The sequence below is a fragment of the Mytilus trossulus genome, chromosome 2, assembly GCF_036588685.1.
Source record: "Mytilus trossulus isolate FHL-02 chromosome 2, PNRI_Mtr1.1.1.hap1, whole genome shotgun sequence".
NCBI classification, from domain to species: domain Eukaryota; kingdom Metazoa; phylum Mollusca; class Bivalvia; order Mytilida; family Mytilidae; genus Mytilus; species Mytilus trossulus.
In genome coordinates this window covers 77,296,427-77,314,310 of record NC_086374.1, presented here as the reverse complement: position 1 = coordinate 77,314,310, position 17,884 = coordinate 77,296,427, and the positions used below count along the sequence as shown (strand labels likewise).

Sequence of the window (17,884 nt, the reverse complement as noted above, 5' to 3'; positions counted from 1 at the left end):
TTATTACAGGAGTTGGTGGAACGTTGCTGGGTCTCTGGTAATGTTATATTGTTACAGGAGTTGGTGGAACGTTGCTGGGTCTCTGGTAATGTTATATTGTTACAGGAGTTGGTGGAACGTTGCTGGGTCTCTGGTAATGTTATATTATTACAGGAGTTGGTGGAACGTTGCTGGGTCTCTGGTAATGTTATATTGTTACAGGATTTGGTGGAACGTTGCTGGGTCTATGGCAATGTTATATTATTACAGGAGTTGGTGGAACGTTGCTGGGTCTCTGGTAATGTTATATTATTACAGGAGTTGGTGGAACGTTGCTGGGTCTCTGGTAATGTTATATTATTACAGGAGTTGGTGGAACGTTGCTGGGTCTCTGGTAATGTTATATTATTACAGGAGTTGTTGGAACGTTGCTGGGTCTCTGGTAATGTTATATTATTACAGGAGTTGGTGGAACGTTGCTGGGTCTCTGGTAATGTTATATTATTACAGGAGTTGGTGGAACGTTGCTGGGTCTCTGGTAATGTTATATTGTTACAGGAGTTTGTTGAACGTTGCTGGGTCTCTGGTTATGTTATATTATTACAGGATTTGGTGGAACGTTGCTGCGTCTCTGGTAATGTTATATTATTACAGGAGTTGGTGGAACGTTGCTGGGTCTCTGGTAATGTTATATTGTTACAGGAGTTTGTTGAACGTTGCTGGGTCTCTGGTAATGTTATATTATTACAGGAGTTGGTGGAACGTTGCTGGGTCTCTGGTAATGTTATATTATTACAGGAGTTGGTGGAACGTTGCTGGGTCTCTGGTAATGTTATATTGTTACAGGAGTTTGTTGAACGTTGCTGGGTCTCTTCATAACTATTTTGACTACTAATAACGGGGTCAGATTTAATCTGAGTGAAATTTTGAGCATTATTCTTCATTTAAAGGTTCTTAAGATAATGATCAGTCTAATGATGCATTAGATGAAACCTTGAATAAATCAAATGATGAGGATAATACAGATCCAAAAAAACTTTTAAATACTTCATTTACATGTTCTGATAGTCAAGATAAATCAACTCTTAGTGAATCTCCTACAAAAGATACATCACAATCTAAGAGAAACAAGTGTGATACGGATGGTAACTTAAAGGAGGATCAAAATACAGAAAATAAACAAATAACAACTCTTATTAGTGTTATACATTCTTCTGAGTCAAAGTATGTTGAAAATCAAATGAACAACAATAAAATCATTAATAACTTGGTGAATGTGGTACAGAAAATGGGAGAAAGAGTAGAAATTTTAGAAGGTAGAATTCCACAAGTGACAACTGACTTAAACCCTATTATTAGTAAGGAATGGCTTGAGAAAGCAATGTCGGGTAAACAAGAAATGATGAAAATTGATAGAAAACTTGACACAATTATGTCTGAAGTGTAACAAATTCAACTTACTCAAAAAAAAAATATACAGATCACCGAAAACAGAATGTCAGCTGTTAATGAAAATTTTAACAAAATAAAAACCAATGTTTATGAAAAAGAAGATTTTGTAGCTCTCAAATTAGACTCATTGGAGGGAATGTGTAAAGAAATACAATTGTATAGTCAAATAAAACAACACACATGATGAAGAAATACAACAAAATCAGATACATGTACATGTAGATAAGAATGATCACAATAAGAGAAATCATAATGCACATACTAGTGAAAGTCATCTTAAGCAAGATAAAAGTCGTGTTAAATCCAAGAATGAGTCAAAACGTGACGAAAAGAGGTTAAATTCTAAAGAAAACAACAATGAAGTAAAATTTTGGCTGGTAGGATCTTCTATTGTTAAAGACATGAATGCGAAAAAAATCTTTAGATATCAGTCCGCAAAGACTACTACACTTAGAGACAAGACTATTAAAGGGGCAATTGACTTCCTTGAAACTGGAAAGTTGAAAGCTGATAATATCGCATATCAAGTAGGATCAAATGACTTAGACGAGAAGTCTGCAGAAGAAGTTGTAAATGATATGAAAAAAATGGTATTAGCCACACAAAGATTAGTGCCGGGCTCAAATATTATAATTAATGAACTCTTACCTAGATACTACAAGAATTACAAGCACACTGAAGACTATGAAGTTAAAAGGTTAGATTGCAATGCATTATTGGAAAAGCTATGCACAGAATTTAACTCGAAATTTGTATGTCATAGAAACCTAACACAAATTAACTTCAGTGATGGCATGCATTTAGATGTATATGCAGGAATCGGAATTTATGTAAGAAATTTGAAAAGCATTGTAAGCCCTCTTTTGGGAGTCGTAAATCCACAATACACCGAAAGTAGACAGAGTAATTGGAGAAATCAGCAACATGAGCGTCATTACACATTTTTAATAGAAATCCTTGGGACAACCATCATGACCATTCCTCTCAGTGGCAAGACAAATTCACAAACAACAACTTCAATGACTACCAACAAACAAGTCGTCGTAATTCAGACATGAATCTCAAGTTACTACGTTTGGCTCTTGAAGGCTTGCACTATTAAAATGTTTTGGTTACTGACCATGTGTACCATGGTGTACTGTTAATTGTGATCATTAAAATGTTTTCATTATCATTCTTATAAATAGCATTTTGTGGTTATGATTGGATATATAGAAAACAATGAAAATCTTCTAATTTTAAATAAGAGTAGAAAGTTCTGTGAAACTAGTTTTTGTTTTGTTTCTTATTTTGAAATTTGTTCTCATAATCCAAAAAAATAATTGAAATATGAAAGTTTTTATGTACCATGATATATATATATATACCATGTTATTCTTTTCAAGTATATGCAAGTATGATTGGTATATATATTTACTGAAAGGGAAAAAAATGTATGTTTTCTTAAATTTTTATTGAATGTTTATGAGGGGTTAAAGAGAAAATATCCCTGTGTCTAGTTAATTTTGTTTGTTCTACATATCATTTCATAGTTTAAATTTACCTAAATGCAGCATCAAAGGTAAAAACAAACAAAAAAGGAAAAAAGAGTAAATATTAAATGTGAAAATTCTCTATTTGGGGAAAATTTGAGTTACTTCCCTTTGCCCAATAAATTTTATAGATATCTTGCTTTACACCAGAAATTGATTTTGAAATGAAAACAAATTTGTCGATTGGTAGTTGGAATATTCAGGGCCTGGGAGGTAAATTAGAAGATGACTATTTTTTTATCTAGTCTTAAATATGACATAAATATTTTAATGGAAACTTGGAAAATATTGAAAACAACGCTATTAATTTCTTGCGTCCGAAGCGCTTTTCTGGATTTACCTTCATCAGGAACGCTCAAAGCCAAACATTTGAAATCCGAAGATGTATAAGTACCGAAACCGTTGAAGAGCTGTATGTCAAAAATACCTAAAATAAATAGCCAAATTCATCTAAAGCCAACTTTGCCTGAGGGAGTTGAAACCTTAGTTTCTTAATAATTTATAAATTTATAAACGGACAATTTTAGTAAAGTTTGTTTAATCATGTCAGTACCGAAATACTGACTACTGAGCTGATGATACCCTCGGGGACTGATAGTCCACCAGCAGAGGTATCGACCCAGTGATGTAAAATATTGAAAACAACGTTATTAATTTCTTGCGTCCGAAGCGCTTTTCTGGATTTACCTTCATCAGGAACGCTCAAAGCCAAACATTTGAAATCCGAAGATGTATAAGTACCGAAACCGTTGAAGAGCTGTATGTCAAAAATACCTAAAATAAATAGCCAAATTCATCTAAAGCCAACTTTGCCTGAGGGAGTTGAAACCTTAGTTTCTTACCAATTTATAAATTTATAAACGGACAATTTTAGTAAAGTTGGGTACCGATTCTAGTACAAACATTGTAAATTTTAATTATGTACAGAAATCTAGAAAAAAGAAATTAAGATCCAAAAGATACAGTGGAGGTATAATTGTATATTATAAATCTACCTTACATAAAGGTATATCTGAAGTTTTAAATGTAACAAAATCTGACAACAGGCTATGGTTAAAGCTTGATAAATTTTTCTTTGGTTTAAAAACAGATATATATGTGTGTGCATGTTATATTCCACCATTGTCATCTACATACTTTAATGATGACTTTATATTACTTGAAAATGAAATCTCAAAGCTGTCATCCAAAGGTAATATTCTTATTACAGGAGATCTTAACGCTAGAGTCAGTAATCATTTAGTTTTTATTTCTGATGAAAATAATATTCATGATGATCTTTTAAATTTATTGTCAGATGACTATCTGGGTGATTCACATATATATATAGAAATTCTTCAGACAAAGTATTAAATCCTCATGGAAAAGAACTAATTGATCTATGTATTGCCTCCAGGCTCAGAATACTGAATGGTAGATTTATAGGTGATCTTTTTGGTAATGTAACTTGTTATAAGCATAATGGTTCAAGCCTTGTCTGACATGGCGAACCAACATATTTGTCAGATCATGTCTCTTTATCTGTTATACTGAAATGTAATATATGTCACACAGAACATAAAATTCATAAAAACTTTACTCAGATAGGAGTGAAATATAGATGGGAGAATACATCAAGAGACAAAATGATTGAAGTACTAGGGGAAAATTTTATTAAACAACAAATTAGAGATTTTGAAGACTCACAGTTTGAACAAACTTTTTCAGGAATTGACAAGGCAACTTCTGATATAAAAAATATTTTTAGAGCCTAGCAAATAAATCATGTAAAATTGTAAGATATAAAAAAGTTAAACAAAAAATACTAAACAGAAAACCATGGGTTGACCATGAAGTACGTGATCTTAAAAAAACTGTTAAAGCAAAAGGAGCTAAACTGAGACGAGAACCATTGAATTTAGAGCTAAAATGTAATTTTTTTTACACATGCTAAAAAAACTTAAAAAATTAGTAAAGAGAAAGAAAATTGTATTTAAGAAGAACTTATATGAAACATTAACAAATTTGCAAGAAAATGACCCATCAATATTGGGAACTCCTTAAAAAATTAAAAAAATGAAGACACTAAACAGGATGATTATTCAAATATTAAATTAAATAACTATGAAGAACATTTTCAAAATATTGGTAAGGCTGAAAAATGTGATAACCCTTTTAAAGAAAAAGTTAGAAAAAGATTTAAATATGCTTGAGAGTACTTTAGAACATAATATGTGTACTGATAGTCCATTTTCAATATCAGAAGTAAAGAACTGTATAAAAGAATTAAAATCAGGGAAAAGCGCTGGACCAGACTTAATATCTAATGAAATTATAAAATATAGTAGCATTGTTACAGTTACAGCCATAGTTAAACTTTTTATCTTATTTTATCATCTGGTATTAACCCCACCAGCTGGAGGAAAGCATTTATTGTTTTAATCCATAAGTCTGGAGATAAAGAAGACATATGTAACTATAGAGGCATTTCTATTTTAAACTGTATAGCAAAATTATATAGCTCTATTTTGAATAAAAGACTAGTAAAGCATTATGAAAATAAGTTCTCCAGTCATCAATTTGGATTTCGTTCAAATCACAGAACATCTGATAGCATATTTATTTTAAAAACTCTTGTTACTAAATATTTGAAAAAAATTAAGAAAAAGCTGTTTGCTTGTTTTGTAGATTTGCGTGGTGCTTTTGACTCTGTTTGGCATAATGGCCTGTTGTATAAATTGATAAATGATGGTGTTGGTGTGAAATTTTATACTACTTTGAAAAATATGTATAGTTTATCCCAGTCTGCACTGAAGATTGGCAATGAAACCTCTTTGTTTTTTCCAATAATTAGAGGTGTAAGACAAGGGGACAGTTTAAGTCCTACTTTGTTTAATTGTTATATAAATGATTTACATTCAATTTTTGATGTAAATTGTAACCCTCCAGTTCTTGATACTTCAAGTATCCAAACTCTCAGCTATGCAGATGATTTAGTGTTACTGTCCGAGACACACCAGGGGCTTCAAAACGCATTAGATAAACTAAATAAATATTGCACTAAATGGCAGTTGAGTGTTAATACAAACAAGACTAAAATACTAGTTTTTCAGAATATTTATAAACAATCCCCACCCCTCTTGTTTAATAATAAATTTTTGACTGAAGTTAAGGACTTTAAATTTCTAGGGAATATTATTAACTATAGGGGAAATTTTGAATAACTAAGGATTTTCTTACCCCAGGAGTAGATTACCTTAGCCGTATTTGGCACAACTTTTTGGAATTTTGGGTCCTCAATGCTCTTCAACTTTGTATTTGTTTGGCTTTTTAACTATTTTGATCTGAGCGTCACTGATGAGTCTTATGTAGACGAAACGCGCGTCTGGCGTATAAAATTATAATCCTGGTACTTTTGATAACTAATTACCAAAACTACTGAATAGCTGTCTAAAAAAGGCATTAAAGTTTTATTTTTATCAAGGCCGTAGCGCATGTTTATTTAAAAAAAATTGAGCCTTTTTTTACGGGGGTTCGAGTGTCTGAAACGGGAGAATATAGCTTATTTCAGCATTTCTATTTATAATAAAAAAAAACATAACAGAAATGCGTTATTTTTATTAGCTAGCCTATAAGTAAATATTAAAATTAATCTCTGTTAGTCAACCAAAACTTTCCGATTATCCTGTGACCTGTTCTATCGAAAAGCTTCAACACACGTTCTTATGTATATACATGTATATATATTTATGTTCAGTAGCAAGTTATAAACATCTAGAAGACGAGAACATGTTATAAGCATTCTAATTCCACAAGTGATCACAAGTTATATATCTGTAAACACTCCGCTGAAAGACATGTCAACCTACCTGGGTTGAGTTCAATATCGTAGCAGCTTCGTGGCGGTTACGTAGCTGCTATCAATATCTATGTAACAACTAGTCTATAGCTACACGTTCACTAGTCGAAATCTACGTAGCACTACGAAGCCGCTACAATATTGAACGCAACCCAGGACACATTATTCTACCAGTTTTTAAGTCATTGGTTTGACCTACCGGGGTTAGAACCCACGACCTACCCCACTAGAATCAACGGAACACGCTAGCATACAACCAGACAATAATCAGAAAAAAACCACGAAAACAATATTTTCAAACAATACCAAAAATATATTTCATACTTTTAGTAAAGATAAATAAAAAATCATGAATTGCCTTATACATCAAAGACTTCCATAGAAAAGGCGCTTCATGATTTTGTTTATTAATTATGTATAATTATTTTTGGTCAATTATTTTATCGATTAGCATTTGTTGTTCAGTGAGTTGATAGACGTGTAAACATTGGTAGCTATATCGTTATCGATTCAAAAATGAACCAAGGAAAGTAATAAGCCAGCATAGAATCATATTCAAAACAGTGTGGTCCTGGCCATTGATTGACGACCTAAATTATCCAATTGACTGGGACAAATTAGATGAACGTTTGTCGGTAACAATTACTGCTCACTATGTACTTGTTAAAGACACTGAATCTGTGGGGTCACCAAAGGTTCTCAACACCTAAATAACGCAAATCGAAAAAAGAATCCGGAATAATACGATGTGTTGATTTATATCAATAATATAAATCAAAACATAAAGGTTATTCCTGAATAATTTTTCGGATTATTTTATTATTAAAGGCGTTAAGAACCTTTGGTGACCCCACAGTTTAAATTCTATAATAAGTAAGAAGTGAGCAATGGTCGTTACAGACAAGCGTTCACCTAATCTGTCCCAGTCAATGGGATAATTTAGGTCGTCAATCAATGGCCAGGACCACACTGTTTTGCATATGATTCTACTTATAGGGGGTGTTTATACTCATGAGTTATCTTTTTCAACCGTCTTTAACCAGTTTTGTAACGACTTTAAGATTTGTTTCAATTTTTTTATTTTTATTTGTATTCGGAACACTTATTTTTTTACCGTCACCGCTATGGTAAAAGCTGCAATCGCTGCTGCAGATTGGACACACTGTATGTAGTGTGCCGGTAGATAATTTGAAACTCGAAACTCGCATACTGATAATGTAAAATACATAAGTAAAACAAATGACAATTTGAAAGTTTGGTCGTCGTTTCAAAAGTGAGGCATTTGCCTCATTTGCCTCCATTACGCTACGGCCCTGTTTATTGAGAAAATATATGTCCAATTTTAATTTTGTTTCCACTAATTTGTCATGTAAATTATTTGATACTCTTATAAGACCTTTTTTGACATACAACTCTGAAATTTGGTTTATGGATAATTTTTAGTCAGCTTATAGGGCATCTAATAGAGCTGAAGTAAATAATACATTTTGTGATACTCTTGCATTAGCAGAAAAATATCCCTTTGAGAAGGTTCATTCTAAATTTTGTAAAGCAGTATTAGGACTGAAAAAGATAGCCACTAACATAGGTGCTAGATCAGAATTAGGTAGATTTACTTTGGACTCCTATATAAAAACTTAAACACTCATGTATTTTTATAGAATACATTGTAATGATATTAATCTCCTGGTTAAAGAATCTCTACAAACAAACATAAATTTACATTCAGAAGGAATTTATTCTTGGTACTCATTTGCATATAAATTTTTTAAAGAAATGAAAATAAACCCAGAAAATTACTCTAATAATAATGTACCTTTTAAACAATCAAAAAACATGTTAAAATGTAATATAAAAAAGTGTGTTTCAGAGGAATATGAAAAAAATACTTTAATTAAACTTTCAAAAATGGATTCCTCATCCAAACTTTATGGGAAATTAAAAAATAATTGTCAGTCTGAGGAATATTTAAATTGCAATAATTTTATGCATAGGCAGTTACTCTCAAAATTAAGACTAAGTGATCATTCCCTAGGCATTGAATTAGGAAGGTACAGAAACATTCCAAGGGTACAAAGATTATGTTAAAAATGTGAAGTCCTAGATGATGAATTTCATTTTTTTTTTTGTATTGTGACATTAACATATAAACCCCATCCCTGAACTGGTTTGTCATATTGGAGTCTTCATTAATTAATCTTTAGAACTGAGGGAGTCAGACCCGTGTCAGGCAAGGTTATGATGGTGTGTTTTACATACATTTATAATTTAAGAAATATTTGATTTTCGGTTTCACAAGCGTGTAGTTTCCCGTAAAATGCTTATATTCTGACGTCATCGTATTCTGACGTCGGGTATCTTATTCATAAACAAACATATAACGTGGGAGTGCAATCGGAACAGCCTAATCAATATATTAAGAAATAATTCATGGGGGGCTTGAATATATCGTTATTTTACCACGGGTTGGCCCTTTATGACAAATATTTTACCCTGAGCGATTGTTTACACTTTTGGTATTAATAGCTGTATTTTGCCTCCAAATGACCTTATATCACCTCCGAATAACCTTTTGACGTCAACCAACAATCACCTTTTAGTTGTGACGTCAAATGTTTTGAATTATGATGTCAAAGTTTACGGGAACCTGTGTGATGTTATGTAATGGCGGACAAATTTGCATACAAGTGTAAATTCGTCTATTCAAGCCCCCATGAATTATTTCGATTATAACATGACGTCCTTCAAACGCTTTGAGAACACACCCGTGGTAAAATATGAATATATTGATTAGGCTGTTCCGATTGCACTCCCAAATACGGCATTTTTTTTGGATCGAAGCGCTCTAGGTGGAGGCCATTATTTGCCGTTCCCATAAATTAACGCACTTTAAGATTGGCGTAGAAGAACGGAGCAAACAGAAGTGACATGCTCAAACCATTCACAAAACTTATTTAGATAGATTTGGATGAATTTTAATGATAATTCACTTATATGTCTTCTATGTATAAAAAAAAAATGGGCTTATATACCACATTTTAGCAGCGTTTGTGTACGTTTCCTTGTTGTGATGATTTTCGGTATCAGAAGCGTGTATTTTCCCGTAAAATGCTTAAATTATAACGTCATCATTCTATGACGTCGGGTACTTCATAAAAAAAAACATATGACGTGGGAGTACGATTGGAACAGCCAATGCAATATATTCATATTTTACCATGGGTGTGTACTCAAAGCGTTTGAAGGACGTCATGTTAGAATTGAGAAATAATTCATGGGGGCTTGAATATATCGTTATTTTACCACGGGTTGGCCCTTTATGACAAATATTTTACCCTGAGCGATAGCGAGGGGTAAAATATCGGCATAAAGGGACAACCCGTGGTAAAATCTAGATATATTCAAGCCCCCATGAATTATTTCGATTCTAATAGGACAACTACGGCATTTTTTGTAGATCGAAGCGCTCTAGGTGGAGGCCATTATTTGCCGTTCCCATAAATTAACGCACTTTTTAGATTGGCGTAAAAGAACGGAGCAAACAGAATTGGTGACATGCTCAAACTATTTACAATAACACATTTAGATAAATTTGAATGAATTTTAATGATAGTTCAACAACAAAGTGGAAAAAACTTATTATAATCAGAACAATATCAAAACGTCTTCCCACGAAAAATTGGAAAAACCTTATGATCTGAACAAAACCGCAAGCGCTTTCTACGGAAAAATGAAAAGACCTACTAATAATTAGAACAAAATAAAAAAAATTAAAGAGATTTTCACAGAAAAGGTGAAATACCTATCAATAATCAAAACAAAATCAAAATGTCTTTCCACGAAAAAAATGGAAAGACTTTATATAAATCATAACAAAATAAAAGATTAAGCGCTTTCCACGGGAAAGTGGAAAGACCTAATATATATCAAAACTAAATAAAAAATGTCTGCTCATAGAAAAGTGGAAATAATTTAAAACATTAATAAAAGTAACATCTAATTTATACAATATAAAAACTATTGCAATTAATTGCTTTGTCTTATTTAAAAAAAAATTTAAAAAAAATATCCAGCAATAATTGTGCATTTAACTTTGTCCCCTCTCTCTTTCCAAGTTTTTTTTTTAAACAAGTGGGTAAAGAAACACGGCATTCAGTAAACAGGACCGGTGACTATTGAAATATGAAACATGGTTATTGAATCTTTCATAGTATAAATCGTTCTTTCTTTAATGAATACCCACTTGAATAAAAATCATTAGAAGTAACCGATAAAATATGAACAAAATTATTACTTACATTTAGCACCAAAAAATTATATGTCTTTGATTTTCACAACTATAAATATCTGACGAATCTGTTTAAAAGTCATAAACATTTTATTTGGTTGTAATAAAAGTTAATCGAAAATGGTAACAATAGTGGTATAACCCCGCCCTATCCGTTATAAATGAAATTATGTGTGATTCAAAATGTGAGCAAGGCGAAAACTATTGTATTTGGTGTCGTACATTTGTAGTATTGTTTGAACATATGCAATGATAGCTTCTATCCATCTTCGGTCTTCAAAATTGTATCAATGTGAAAATAGTATTAAGTTTCATCACATCGAATACAAATAATTTCGAAATACAAAACAAATAACCAAAACCATTTTATAGGCTGAGATAAACATAAAAAGTGAAAAAGGGAATCGAAAGATATTAAAGGGAAATTCAAACTCATTAATCGAAAATAAACTGACAACGCCACGGCTAAAAAAGAAAAATACCAACAGACAAACAACAGTACATAAGAAACTAAAAAACCGAGCAACACGAATCCCACCAAATATCAGGGGTAATTTCAGTTTCTCCGGAAAGATAAGCAGATCCTGTTCCACATGTAGCACCCATTGTGTTGATCGGCTGACTACAAACCCGGATATAAGCCATATTCGGTAGGCAACATTCGGTGTAAATGGGATGAATTGTTGTTACGACAAATGGAATATTTCCGTAGTCATCTTTGAAACAAATGTAATGATTCCATAAAGGTTAACCAATTCGTGCTGGCGACCATGAAAATTTTAAAGAAATGATTTTAACGTCACCACTTGGAACTCTTCCGTTTGAGCAGCAACCTTTATCAATGGTAAACTCGCCCTGGATTATCAAGTGGAGACGTATGCTCCGTATGTAGTCGCTGCTCGAATGTTGCTACATAGAAATGGAAAGTTCACATCTAGGAAGCTTAAATAGTCTTTTTTGATGTATAGTTTTATTTTCAACCGTAACTCATCGTCAGTTTGTTGATGTAATAAAATTGAGAATGGAAACGGCGAATGTGTCAGAGAGACAACAACCCGACCAAAGAAAAAAACACAACAGTAAAAGGTCACCAACAGGTCTTCAATGTAGCGAGAAATTCCCGCACCCGGAGGCGTCCTTCAGCTGGCCCCTTAACATATATATACTAGTTCAGTGATAATGAAAGCCATACTAATTTCCAAATTGTACACAAGAAACTAAAATCAAAATAATACAAGACTAACAAAGGCCAGAGGCTCCTGACTTGGGACAGGCGCAAAACTGCGGCGGGGTTAAACATGTTTGTGAGATCTCAACCCTACCCCTATACCTCTAGCCAATGTAAAAATCAAAACTTGTTCTATGTTTCATCAAATAGTTATCTATACTATTAAACGAGAATACCACATTTTTGGTGTCGCTTCTCTTCTTTCCACAATAAAATAATCAACACGCCTCTGTGTTCTATAGGTACAGTGCATAGTCGCATTTGTCATCCATTCATATGATTATTCAGATTGAGTTATTTTGGGAGAAAAACGAGAAAAAAGGCATCCGGATATTGTCCCGTCATTGGACGAAATTTTAAGTCTGATTAGACTTCCGGTTTGCGTTTTTCTGTATACTGTATTTTAAAAATTCTATCTGCTATCATTTTCAAGTTTACTATCCACGGCGGTCACATAGTTTATTAAATAGAGAGGGTCTGTATACTATATCAATGACCACCATGGATCGAGTAGTAAACTTAAAATTGAAAGCAAATACACTATATTTATATAGTAAGTATTCTAACATGACGTCCTTCAAACGCTTTGAGTACACACCCGTGGTAAAATATGAATATATTGCATTGGCTGTTCCGATCGTACTCCCACGTCATATGGTTTTTTTTATGAATGAAGTACCCGACGTCATAGAATGATGACGTTATAATTTAAGCATTTTACGGGAAAATACACGCTTCTGATACCGAAAATCATCACAACAAGGAAACGTCAACAAACTATGCCAAAATGTGGTATATAAGCCCATTTTTTATACATAGAAGACATATAAGTTAATTAACATTAAAATTCATCCAAATCTATCCAAACAAGTTTTGTGAATAGTTTGAGCATGTCACTTTTTCTGTTTGCTCCGTTCTTTTACGCCAATCTAAAAGTGCGTTAATTTATGAGAACGGCAAATAATGGCCTCCACCTAGAGCGCTTCGATCCAAAACAATTGCCGTATTTGTCCTATTAGAATCGAAATAATTCATGGGGGCTTGAATATATCTAGATTTTACCACGGGTTGTCCCTTTATGCCGATATTTTACCCCTCGCTATCGCTCAGGGTAAAATATTTGTCATAAAGGGCCAACCCGTGGTAAAATAACGATATATTCAAGCCCCCATGAATTATTTCTTAAATATATAGATAAGCGCTAAAATTATTCATGTGAACTTTTGATACCTTTTCTGAAATGCTCCAGTTATTAAATCTTTTATCTTTTACAAAATTCATACAAGATTACAAAAAAAGAAGATGTGGTATGATAGCCATGTTGAGACAACTCTCCACAAGAGACCAAAATAACACAGAAATTAACAACTATAGTCCACAGTACGACCTTCAACAACGAGAAAAGTCCATACCGCATAATCAGCTTTAAAAGGCCTGAACTGACAAGGTAACACAATTCAAACCAGAAAACTAGCGGCCTTATTGATGTACAAAAAATGAACGAAAAACAAATATGTAACACATAAACAAACGACAACCACTGAATTACAGGCTCCTTACTTACATGTTCATAACATACTCAATGTATTATGTTCATATTGAAATTGATCGAAAACCAAAAATTGGGAATTTTGGAAATAAAGGAGGAGGGATATAAAAAAACATTTTCCTGTCCCCAATAACATTTGACTTACGATACTTTTGCTGAAATTCCCCACTAAATGTATTATGTTCATATCGAAATTGATAGAAAACCAAAATTGGGAATTTTGGAAATAAAGGAGGAGGAATTAAAAAAAAAAACATTTTCCTGTCCCCAATAACCTTTGACTTATGATACTTTTGCTGAAATTCTCCAGTCATTCAATATTTTACATAATTCTTCCAACAACACTGTACATACTTTCAACTACGCTCTGAATGCCCGCGATTTCGCGGGTGTGTTCTAGTTATTATATAAACTCTGAACAATAAGTTTGTGACAAATAACAACTAATAATGGGGCCAAATATGCATACCCTTTCGGATCACGTAAAATCACCTCAAGTTTTTCGTGGTATACATGTAAATCAGTCTTTAGTTTTCAATGTTTTGTATTCTGGTGACCGTGTTCTAATTTATTAGGGCCCCGCCGAAAAGGCGGGTCGCCCTATAGTGATCAGTCTGTCCGTCCGTCCGTCCGTCCGTCCGTCTGTCCGTCTGTCCGTCCGTCTGTCCGTCCGTCTGTCCGTCCGTCTGTCCGTCCGTCCGTAACACTTTCGTGTCCGCTCCATATCTAGAGAACCATAATGATTTCATACTTTATACTTTACATGTATATTAACCACCACCAGAGAGTGTGTCATGATGTATGTACAACTTCCTAGGTCAAAGGTCAAGGTCAAAAACTTTGGTTTCAGTTGACAACCCTGTGTTCTTTGGTGAAGATCGTGTCCGCTCCATATCTAGATAACCGTTATGATTTTATACTTAATACTTAACATGATTATTAACCAACACCCAAGGGTGTGTCATGATGTATGTACAACTTCCTAGGTCAAAGGTCAAGGTCAAAACCTTTGGTTTCAGTTGACAACCCCGTGTCCTGTGGTGAAGATCGTGTCCGCTCCATATCTAGATAACCGTTATGATTTCAAAGTTTATACTTGTCATCCATTTTAACCACCACCAGAGGGCGTGTCATGATGTATGTACAACTTCCTAGGTCAAAGGTCAACGTCAAAAAAACTTTGGTTTCAGTTGACAACCCTGTGTTCTGTTGTGAAGATTGTGTCCGCTCTATATCTTGAGAACCATTATGATTTCAAATATTATACTTGACATCCATTTTAACCAACACCAGAGGGTGTGTCATGATGTATGTACCACTTCCTAGGTCAAAGGTCTGTCTGTCCATCGCTAACAAATTTGATCCACACTATATTTTGAGAGGACAGCTGTTATTATTTCATACTTTATACCTGACAAACATTTTCAACTTAACATATATATTAAATGTGTCATAATGTATGCATCCTAGGTCAAAGGTCAGTCCGTTGGTCTGTCCATCCGTTCGTTGTTCTTAACAAATTGTGTCCGCTTTACCTCTCGAGAACCGTTAATATTTCATACTTTATACTTGGTGGGTCATAATATATTGAAGGCATAATTCTAAAAATATGTGACAAATATCAATTGGGCAGCATCTTTAAACATTGTTCAGACATCAATCCATATAACCAGAAGTCACCTTAGAGTAGTCAACAATGAGTTCACATCATGCAGTCATATCACTATTATACTATGAAAGTAAGTTGAGAATATTTATCAGTTTTAACTTAAAATCTTAGATTAAAATCACATGTGAGACTATGTAATAACTTCCAAATAATGCTTCATATCAGATTATCCATACAACTTATTTACCCCACATTATTGACAGCGGGGCCCAAAGAGATGGCTCCCATCTCAATGAAATCTAGTTATATTTGTTTTGCAAGGCGTTGTCATATTTGACAGGCTCTTTAGAATCTTTCGCCTCTCTCGAAAATGAGGTGATATTATAAACATTTTTTAAATTTGAATCAGACATGATGCAGAATTCTACAGCAGACTATTTTGATACAGGGAACAGCGCAGATATTCCATCAGATAAGATAATTTTATAAACCAATCATGGTGCCCAAAATTTAAGCTATACAATCAGATGAATTACAAAATAAAGCACAGAAAAAAATTAGAATGATTAAAGTACATTTAAACTAAAAAACATGAATATCATGTTCAACAAACCGATGATGACGTCTATCAAACTTTCAAAAAGAGATGATTTTAACTTTAATTTCAGAAACCGTTGGCCCTAGTTTCCATGTAAGCAGCAACTTTCTGGCAAGAGTATTATGATAGAAAACACGAACTGTGGAATATCATATAGACATATACAAATGTCTTAAATGAGTTTATTTGAACTACAGATATGGCCCCTCAGAATTAATTTGTTTATATAAATTCGTGTAATTTTGAATAGGTTAAAAGTAAAAAGGCAATTCAATTAAAATATGTTGAATCAAACGTTTAAAATTAAATGTAAGAGCGCTCGAAGCCTCCTTCACCTGACAAAATGGAGTAACAGTCCAACATTTTAATAAACTATAAAAAAAAAAATACAACAAAGATGACAGGCTTATATTTGTAACGCCTGACGTGCGTTCCTTCTACATAAGTCTCATACGTATATGAACAAAATGTGAGGCCAAAACAAACGCAAAGTTGGAGAACATTGGAAGACAAAACTGTTTAAATTCTTTTTTGTTTGTTATATTAATTAATCCAGTGTTATTGCACCTTTGCTGTTAACAATTAACTCAATCTAAAGCTTCAATTAAATAGCATAAATGTTCAAGACCGTCGTGAATTCGAAGGAGACACTAATTTAAATCATTGCCACACGTTCATAGATTTTATTTTGATAAAAATTGCAATTAATATAATGTCCGTTCGTCCGTTCGTCCGTTCGTGCGTCCGTCCGTCCGTCCCACTTCATATTAAAGTTGTTGGTTAAAGTTTTAGATCGAGGTAGTTTTTGATGAAGTTGGGGTCGAATCACTTGGCCACTTGACAAAGATGTCCTCAATATTTATGCAAACAAAAGTTAACGACATTTAATGTTGGATAAACAGACACCAGATAAGATAAATGGGATAAGGTCCATGGGACACAGATGATAACCCTGTTTGCATATATAAGATTAAAGCGGAACATAACTCAGGAACGGTAAAATTGACACTACCCAATAATTGTGTGCTTAATATGTGTTTTGTGATTGTTTATAAGAATCATAACATTTGTTTGAGGCACACGCAAGTTAGAGAAAGGAGAAAATAAATTCAGCATTTTTTCAATTTATAAAAAGGCATAACTTTAGAATGGAAAAAGTGACGCTACCCGAATTCAAACTGTTTCTGTGTTTTGTATTAATAAGGTTTGTGTATAATGCGGGTGTCACACATTGCCGATTATTGCTCCCGTTTGAGATCAGACAGCGATACGAAACGAAAAGTGAAAAAGTCGAATTACTATCCTCAATTATCTGGAATGTCCTATCATTGTCTTAACGCAGTCGTTTAAGTTCGTAACAGATTCCTACGGGTCGGGAAGGGTCCGAATAGTTCAGCGAAGCACCCGTCCCGTAACATTCGGGGAAACTCAGCCGATTTAGTCTAGTCGAGTTACAATCGTGCCTATGTCGTGACAGATTCTGCTGTATCGGATCAAAATCCTAACAATGATCTCTGTATTCTGGACGGTGTCCTGTGAAACGGGAATGATCTGGAGAAATTTTTCATTGCTGTTTTTCTGCCGATTGAGTCCAGATTGCATTCAGATCTTGTCGATTGTGAACCGTTTTTGCCGAAACCGTTCCGGAACAGTCCCGTTATAAATACGAAATTCGTCAATAATACCCACGTCATAGTCCCGACAATTACAGAATACAATAAGACTAAGATCAGATAAAGCCGTTTGCAATGCGATAGAGCGGATCGTGACAGGATAACGTTCCGACAGTACCTGCTGTCCCGATTATGTCT

At 33.6% G+C, this 17,884-nt stretch overlaps 1 protein-coding gene across 2 annotated transcripts in view; it reads right to left on the bottom strand.

Moving 5' to 3' along the window:
* The window catches only part of LOC134708036 (angiotensin-converting enzyme-like), a 147,743-nt gene that overhangs the window by 96,953 nt on the left and 32,906 nt on the right, over positions 1 to 17,884 (bottom strand). The window contains exon 1 of one of the 2 annotated variants that reach the window (XM_063568284.1): positions 11,100 to 11,145. The exons of the other annotated variant lie outside the window; for it this stretch is intronic. The gene's annotated coding sequence lies outside the window, so the exon portion shown is untranslated. Of the gene's footprint in view, positions 1 to 11,099; positions 11,146 to 17,884 lie in introns of those variants that run through there. 2 annotated transcript variants of the gene reach the window in all.